Source organism: Platalea leucorodia (assembly GCF_965183815.1).
Source record: "Platalea leucorodia genome assembly, chromosome: 3".
NCBI lineage: Eukaryota > Metazoa > Chordata > Aves > Pelecaniformes > Threskiornithidae > Platalea > Platalea leucorodia.
Window position 1 is genome coordinate 125,769,097 of NC_138825.1, and position 9,510 is coordinate 125,778,606.

The following is a 9,510-nucleotide window of genomic DNA, read 5'->3' on the forward strand; positions in this document are numbered from 1 at the left end:
AGTAGATAAAACTCTACTCCCTCCCTTCATTTCGTGGGAAGAGTCCCCAAAGGCCCCCGCTATCAGCCCAGGGCTCGGCCTCCACGGAAGCGATGCCACCGCTTCGACTGCACCGCCGTGGCGTCCGCCACCTTCGGCCCTCCCAGAGACCGCCCTTACGGAGAGGGGAAGGCACAAAGACGTAAGTCTCTCTCAAATGAGTGAATATTTTCTACGTTTACTAAGTTCTCCAGACACATTTTAGGTCTTGAGTCCAGCAGCTTCCACCCCCCGCCAGCTTTGCACAAAAAAGGACTATAGAAGAAATGCATCGGTGTTGAGTTATACATTTTTATTTTCTAATAGGTACAATACTAAAATAAACACAAATTAAAAAAAAGTTTTATTAAAACAAAACTGTACAAAAAAGCAGTTATACTACATTTTAATTACAGAACAGTCTACTGTCCAAAAGGCACTAATCCAGAATAGGAGATACAATGATACAGGACTCATTTTAACTATTTTAATCAATACAATAGAGCACTTGTTTCTCTGTCCATTCACATATAGAAACAAGGACTTTTGCTACAGTCATTACACATTGTTATAAATATGAGCCCTACATGTAAAGATGCAGTATCGCTCTCCCTGGGCCAAAATTCAGTTCAAACGATGTTAGAAATTAAATTTAAAAAAAAGGAAAACAAAAAAAAAAAAGAGAGGAAAGGACACAAGGGAAGAAGGCGAGAGGCCATGCTGCCGCGGTACCGGCCGCCTGAGGGAGAGGTGATGGGTACCAACTCTCACCTGCATTTCGGCGACGGGAACGCTGACGCACGCGGCAAGGACCGGTTTGCCCCAAGCCTGCGGTGGAACTGGAAGGCGAAGGTCACCTCCCGCCCAAAGCTTTGCCTTAGTTTTCCCACTACACCCTGTTTTCCCCAGATCTCCTCTGCCCCCCCGCCCCTCCCCGGAGACTTCTCCGCTCCGTAATGCAGAACTAAGGGTTCCCAAGTGCACCAAGGGAGAAAAACTATTCCTTTTCTCCTCGCGGCAAACGACGGAGCAGACCCACTCGGCACCTTGCAGATAAACACAGTGATTTGGAGAAGATTTTAGAATATTCTTCTTAAAAATCAGTATCTTTACCGCAAGGGCATCAAGCCATGAGAAGACGGACCTCGTCAAATAAGGCTGCTACCGCTGGCCTTACAGCGCTGGACCAAACCGCCATAAAGCCACCCGAGATGGGCAGGGCTGGCGTGCAGCTCCTGGGACGGGGGGACGCGCCTGTCGTGGCACGGGGCAAGTTACGGCCCGGCCCCTCGCCAGCTTGCCTTGCTGAAAGCACGAACGCGAGCTTCCCGCGGCACCTTCCTCCCTCCTCCTCCTCCTCCTCCTCCGTGGCGGTGTGCCCCGAGAGCCGCTCCCCTCCGACAGACGGTACTGCTTCCCCGGCTGCTTTTCTTCCCCGAGTAACACAAGGATCTGTTCATCCTCTCTCCCAGTCCACACTACTTCATTTTATTTTTCCCCCTGAAATTTCCAGCGGAGGAACAGCAGCAAAGCTACTACAGACCGCAGATGGCGTAGACGGCGCGCTCGGAGAACACCCGCGTGAAAAGCAACGGGTGAATATTCGACGTTACCATTGGGAGCAACGGCACAACGCGCCCGTTTAATGCCAGCGTGAAATACGTAGCCTTTAAGCTGAACGAGCAGCCCTTGCTAAGATCAAGACCTCGGCGTGTTTGCGGGGTTTGACGATGATGACGTGTAGCGTTACCCGACTCTTTCCCGGTGGAAGAGGTTTGATGCGCGGGCGGGAGAGAGATACTGCACCTTTCGAACAGTGTCATACACATAAGACAAAGACAGGCATCTGGATGTTAACAAAAATAAGTAACAAAGAAATATGATTAAACAAAATCTCTTCTCACATCATCCTATACTACATCCTCCTTCTGCTTAGCAGAAAATTGTACGTACACAAAAATACAAATACACAATTTTGTAGAACAGTCTGATTTTAATATATTTATATATATTTATATTTATATGAGTGGCAGGTTAGTTCATTATATAGAGCTTTTTGCACTTTTGGCTCATATGCAACAAGGCTTTATAAATTCAGCTTTAGCTTTCATTCAGGTTTTATAGCTTCTTGAACATTTGTTTTCACATTTAAAGCAGCATCCAATTTGCAAGAGGAGTTGGTGGTGGCTACAGCAAGGATCGGGTCAAGAGGTTATCTGGGGGTGGAGGGGAGGAGAATATACATTCCAGTGTGTGTGTGTGCGCGCTAGTGCTCATGTAAAAAAGAAGAACAGACTGTGAACGTACGACTCTAGGATACCATGTTTACCTCTTGAGGTAGGCAGAACACCTACAGCAGATGAGACACGGGTGCCGTTTTCGTCAGGGCACGCGGCGGGAGAAACAAATGAGCGGAAGATGCTGACGGAGGAACGTACAGACACGCTGGTGAGTTACGGTGACCGGCAGAGATGGGACGCGGCTCATCTTACATTACTGACGCATTTGGTAGCCACGCGCGGCAAGCGCAGCCCACGCGCACGAAGCCACCGCTGCAGCCGCGCTCGCTTGCCCTGACCGGAGGCGCAGGGCTGACGCGAGCCCCCCCCGGCCCCGGCACCGCCACAGCGGAACAAAATTAAGACGCACAAAATTTGGAAATGAAAACCGCGACTCCCCGGCGCCCGGCTAAGGTTTGTGTTTGGGGGTTTTGCTTCATTTTTTTGTGCCTCTGATGCTGTTCCACCGTCTTTTCGCTTCTAGGTTTGCAACACTCACTACGACATTTAATCTTTTTTTCACTTACAACCACTGTTATTGACAATCACTTGGTTTAGGAAGGAAAAAAAATCACTGTTAAAAAAGGCATCTCTAGAGCAGGGCGACGGTGCAACGTCCAACCGTCCGCCTGTATTACAGGCCCCACAAATACTTTATTTTCATTAGTACCCCAGCAATAGATTCCCATTTGATCACTGCTCGTATCAACACCCATCAACATCCTACAAGCTAATTTTCTGTTCTCTGCAACAGAGAAGTCCTTATAGCTTTTCTTGCCAATAGTCATTTCCTAGGCTTTCCCAGCTCATACGTTATTAAGTTGTCAGAGTGAAAACAACATTTTGTTACTAATGAAAAATAAAACATCTACATATGGATTGCTTTCATTTTCTGAATCCGTAAGTGGTACTAATACATCTTAATAGTGTTCTGTTATTTCCTTTTAGTATGGTCACAAGAAATTCTCCTTTAATGCAATTTTTTAAGCTAGCATTGATATCTATCTTTCTTCTTTCCCCACATAAAATTCTCACGTATGTTTACAAAATTATAACCACCTGCCAGGAGTTACGATTAGTTTGACAAAATGTTTAGCAGGTGCCACTACTATAAGCCTAGAAATAATTAAGAATATAGGAAGAAACTGCCTCTGTGATTCCAAAAAGGGACGATTAAATATGCCCGTTAGCTTTTTCTATCCAGAGTCTCAGCCGTACGGTCATCCAGAGGCGCACGTGTCGCGCACGAAGCTATTTGTACCTGCGATCCAAGAGGCAGTTTCCCACTGAATTCTATCCGAGCTTCTCCCCTCTTTACCGTCCACCCCAAATCGGAGATTGCTAAGGTTTGGCTGAGAAATGAGATTCGTTAAGATGATTCCCACCAACAGACTGAAAACCGGGGGGAGCAGCGTAAGGAAGGAGCGGAGATTTCTTTCCAGCTGGATTCTGCAGGGCTCCGGGCTCCCACCGCTCGCCTGGAGTCGCAGGTGCGGAGGGACTGCAGGGAGGGCTCTTTTCTTAAGAGGGAAATGAGGTCTAATCCTATTCCTCCAGCTCGCTCTGGAGTCCTGTTACTCACTTAGGCACTTTTTAAATTGACGCTAAGAAAAAAAATAAACTTAAAAAAGTACTGCACATATTTCACACTTCCCGGGCTTTCGTCGGCCTTGGGAAGATCATAAAGACCAAGAGGGAGACAGCCAAGGCGATTTGTCAAGAAAATAGTGCTCCCCATGGACACAACTGACTTTTATTTGTCACCCTTTGATAGAACCGCTATTGAACCAAATCTAGTTTAAATTTGTTATTCCTGTATTATCTTTAAGGTAAAAGGCTGTCTTACGGCGGTTCCGTGGCACGATGATATCGCTTTATCATATTGGATCTGACATCTGGCCTGCGAAGAGGCGCGGCGCTCTCCCAGTTTAAGCCAGCAGCAGCGCGCCGAGCGTTTGCGCTGGTGAGAGAAGTGCTGCCCGTGGGCCTCAAAAACTCCGGCAGCAAATTAAGGAGGGTCGGCTGTTGACGAGATTCGGAAAGACATTACTAACGGCAGGGCCAGAGCCAAAAGCAAGGCGAAAGGGGTTCTGCTTTATCGCAACGGGGGGTGAAATCGAAAATCTGTCCCTCTCGAAAGAACAAACAGGGCTGTGACCCCAGAGCAACTAGAAACAAGTCGCAAGCTTCAGTTCAGCACGAGTCTCAGGATGACATCTACATTTACAAAGCCAAAAGAGAAAGAGAAAATTCAGTGGATAATACTGGAAGACGGGAAGATCAAAACCCAAACTCTGTTTTCGTTATCATTATCTATTTAGAAAAGTAATTCCAAGTTTTTCCAATCATCTTCAAATCTGAAACAACTTAAAAAAGAATAATAAAAAGCTACTCTGGCTGCAAGAAGTGATCCCAAACCCTGGGAGAATGAAGTGACGAGGGGAGCCAGCACACAGCAAAGCTACGCGAATCCACGCAATCCCGTCCCAAACCCTCACGTTAAAATCCCGTCCCACACCCTCACGCTAAAAAAGCAGCAGCACGCTAACCAAGGCAAAACCAACCGCAGCGATTAAGACAGCTTCCAACGCTAAGTGCAAGCAAGACAAAATAAAATGAAAGGAAAAACATGCTACTGCCTTGTCCCTCTCTGTTAACCGTGGTCCAACACCTTGGAACTACCTTATTTCACACAAGAGGTTGCAAGTGAAGAACCTGCTGTAAATTGACTGAATTTATGAGCTAATTTTTCTTTTTAAATGGTCAGAGTAGACAAAATGTTTCATATTTATATTCACTGTGGACAATATATATCTGGACTTCAAGTAAGGAATTGATACAGCACCGTCTAATAGGCAAAAGGGAAGGCGAACGGCTCTTGACTTGGACTAAAGTAGTATTAAAGGAATTAGAATTTATGTAACCATAAATACGCTGCTTTGAAGTTGTGAAGGTAATAAAGTGCCTGTACAGGAAAAAGAGAAGAAGGAGAAACAAGAGAAAGCAGGGAGGAATGAAATTAAAATGGCCAAAGTCACCGACGACTGCGAAAGGGGAGGAAGGGGACGGAGCGAGTCCTGACAGAGCGGGAGAGGCAGCAAACGACGAAGAGCACAAAGAACCGAAGAGAAGAGATAAACCTGAGCACTATAATTGTGTGCAAGACACCTCCAATTAGTCTGCTTAGAAGCACTGCCGTATCTGTGATATACCTTTATTTTTGCAAGCAATTTGCTACAACACTGCAAGTATCTGCTGAAGTGCACAGCCCAGTACCAGTCTTCCCAGTAAAAAAGAGAGAGTCCAAGTAGTAATAAAATAAAGATTATACTTAAAAGTTACTCTTTCCCTGATTTTCTAATCTAAGCGTCAAAACTGAAATGAGGGGAGGGAGGAAGGCTAACTAACTAACCGTGAGGGAAAACCCGAGGTCTTTCGGCTAGCAGAAAGCTTGGAAGATTTCGTAAGACTGAACCGAATCTAAGCTTCAGCACTACACTGGATTGCTTTTTATTAGGATGGCAATAATATATACCCCTTATTTAGAAACCGCAAGAACAACGGGTTCAGATCAGAGCACTTCAGTATGAGAAAACCACTGGTCAACCAGGTAAAACAGCATTACCAGGGTGTGAAGGAGCTTGGATGGAAGATAAAAGAAATTACCTCTATGAGAAGAACTGAAGTTTGGGAAAATAACGTGCGACAAATTCAGTACCAAGTAGAACCAACTTCAGAGGCAAGTGAATGGCTCAGAGCAGCTGGAGGAGGTAGAGCTCAAAACGCTCCTCTGGAATTCCTTCAAGGAAATATCGGCTCAGCATAGGAGACATCAGGTTAGCAAGAGGACTTCTGGTGGCTGTGATATTTTTTGAAGCACTCTGGCAACTGATGAAAGTATTTGTAAAAAACAGTTGCTCGAGGCACTGCAGCTAGAGGAAATGGTCACGACTGCTCAAATTTTTTTTGTGTTGAATCCTTTTCGTGTTGAATGTTCTTGGGTAATAGTAAAAAACACTGCAAGGTACCCGTAACAACTGGCATTCCTGTACCCGAATGTCCAACGGAATGAAAAGGAATAAAGAGCTTAGGATTAGAAATTCAGACTGACCTGGGCTTTTGGTTAGTGTTGTTTATTTTCAAATATGAAGCAAAAATAACAGTTGAACAGGATAATGCTGTTCCAGAGCTACTTTAGCTGCTCAACACTGACTGGTATGACCGTATGCATCGCTGTGTCAGTAGAATAGATAGACGGAACCTGTAAGATACTGGAGCAAATCCAAGTAATACGGCAGCATACAGAAACCACCTGTTATCAAAACTACATTTGTTTGATTCCCATTATGGCAGAAGTACAAAGTGTAAAAAGATATTTATCATACATAACTGGAACTTCACGTGGTTTAGAGACATAAGGCACAATATGTTCTCTGATGGAAAGTCAGACCCTTAAAAGAAGTTCTTACTGCAGAGAACCCCTCTAGTACTCAAATCTCTATAAATTATTAAGTACTATGAACAGGTTATAACGGTAAAAGACAAGTCTACCTCTTTGGAATCGTAGTTTTACAATTAAGGCCAGAAGGGACCAGTCTATCACCTACGAGGAGACCCTGAATATTAGATGGCCTCTCAACTTCTGATGCAAACTCCCTATTCTATCTACTTCATCCGACGGGATGAACGAGCCATCCTGCCCTTCCAAATGCAAAAAACAAACAAAAAACCCCCAAAAACTTGAAAAATTGAAAGTGTCTGCCTTTTCCACATAACTCTTTACAAATTCTACCATTTGTATCCAATGGATTTATAAACATAAATGGAAGAATATTTTTTTTCTCAACACATTTACAAATACCTTCTTAATGTCCATGGAGACTTCACTGACTCTGTACTCCTAACCAGATGCCTAATTTTCAAGCCTACTTCACTGAACTGAATTACTGGCAAGGCAACTTCAGGACTGTTTCGTTCTTGCTCTGCTACAAATCCCAGCATTAATAAGTGACTACTGTTGAAATCTAGGGGCAGATTCTCAACTGATGTTAACTCTGATAAGCTCTGCAAATGAGTGGATCTATTCCCTCATCTCAATGGTATTTATTTTCTCCAAGCACCTGGAGAAAGAGGACCGCGACTTAAAAGAGCTCTAAAGGAAGGAAGAGTTGCAGAATTAAACTGTTTCTGCCCAGTGAGCAGCTGCGTGCCAAGATGTAAATGTTTAGCTAAACTGATAGGCAACTACCTCTGCCACAAACCCAACAAAAGCCTGTCTCAAATTCCAATAACAACTCCTAAACAAACTTTATAATGCTATATGGTGTGCCATGAAGACACGTTGGCATGAAGAAACACACATTGGAGATTTCAGAGCATTTCATAGAATCACAGAATCATTAAGGTTGGAAAGGACCTCTGAGATCATCGAGTCCAACCGTTAACCCAGCACTGCCTGGTCCACCTCTAAACCCTGTCCCTCAGCACCACATCCACACGTTTTTTGAACACTTCCAGGGACTGTGATCGCACCCCTGCCCTGGGCAGCCTGGGCCAGGGCCTGACCACTCTCGCCATGAAGAAATTGTTCCTAGTATCTAATCTAAATCTCCACTGGCACAACTTGAGGCCGTTTCCTCTCGTCCTGTTTGATCTCTCTCATTAATAAAGCATCCAAGATGTTTACCCTTCTCAAGTAGTCATTACACATTTTGTGCAATACACTCAGTCTTTCCCAGCAACACATCGAATTTCCTCTTTGCCATTCTGTATCCGATGTAGCTCCACCTAAACTCAGACCACTCTACCCAATACGCAGAAAGGTGAGATGCTCCTGCTGCTACTTTCCACTCCAAAATTATACCAAACCTTTTGAACAGAAGAACAGCATGAATGTGTCAAGGGAGAGTCTATGTTCATTTTGGTCTCGCAAAGACCTGCTCACTTTGCCATAATGCATAAATGAAATGGTTTGCACTCTGGTAGAGGAAAAACTGGTCAGTGAGTTGATATTCTGAGTTCCTGGCTCTGGTTAGCTCCTGAAGGATATTTTCAGTACTGCCACTACAGTCCTGTCAAAGAGAGATAGCAGCAACTTTATCAGCAGGCAGACTTTAAAAAAAAAAATATATCCAAAGTCAAGCGTGCTTTGAGGAATGGAATATATGCTTAATATTCTTAATGGAATATATTGGGTGAGAAATATTAATTAATAATTTGCTTTCATTATCTCTTTGCCCTCCTTGAGCAATTTGACAGATAAACTTTGTAAGTAAAATGTACTTTTAAATCTCAAATGATGTAAAATATATCTCAGAAGGCTCAAGTCAACCTCTTAATTATAGAGGTGGGTTATTTAAGCTACATATGCCATCTTGCCGTAACATGGAAGACTTTAATTAGTTAAGGAGAAGGGGTGGGGAGAGGAGGATAGGAAGCTGAATTGAGGCCAGTGACAGCAGCAAGTTAACGTCTAAAAATGTATGTCCTAGAAAAGAAGTTGCTACCATGGCTACTGTGAGTGTAGTACCACCAGTGGTAACCGTGCTGGAAGAACCGAAGTACCCAAGACCCACAGGTCTGCTGTGAACCACAGTGACGTTGGATGAGATTTACACAAGTATTTCAGTACAAAGAAGCTGAAAAGTAACTGGAGGATTTAAATAAGAGCCTAAGGAAGTTAAGTTCCTAACTTCTTTTGCAAATCTGTTGGAGTTAGGAACCTGCTAATTTTTCTAAATTTGATGAAGTCTCTATATGCATCTTTGCATACCAAAAAACTCCGGAAACCTGTCTGGTAAGTAACTACGGCAGGAGAACAGCACTATGCAAAAATATGGTCAAGAAACTTACGGGCAAAAATGGAGCACAGGCTCTGCAGTGCTCAAGACCGGTCAACAGATAGCGTTTCTCACAAAAACACAGAATAAAAAGGCACGTAACACCCTATGACAGATGCTTTTTCAGAATCGAGCAACATATCAGAGAAAGATTACGACGTTATTTTAGGTCACCACCCCTCCTGTTGTGAATGGCAAGCGTACGTACTGTCCAGCCAACTATCCAGTTGCCGGTTATTTTGAGATTTCTTAAGGAAAAGGTGAGTTAGCTCGTAACACTGCACGATGCTTACTGCAACAGGAGACAGCAGACAGCTTGAGGACAATACAGTTATGTACTTGGCAACAACTGCTGATAAGGCTTCCAAACCGAG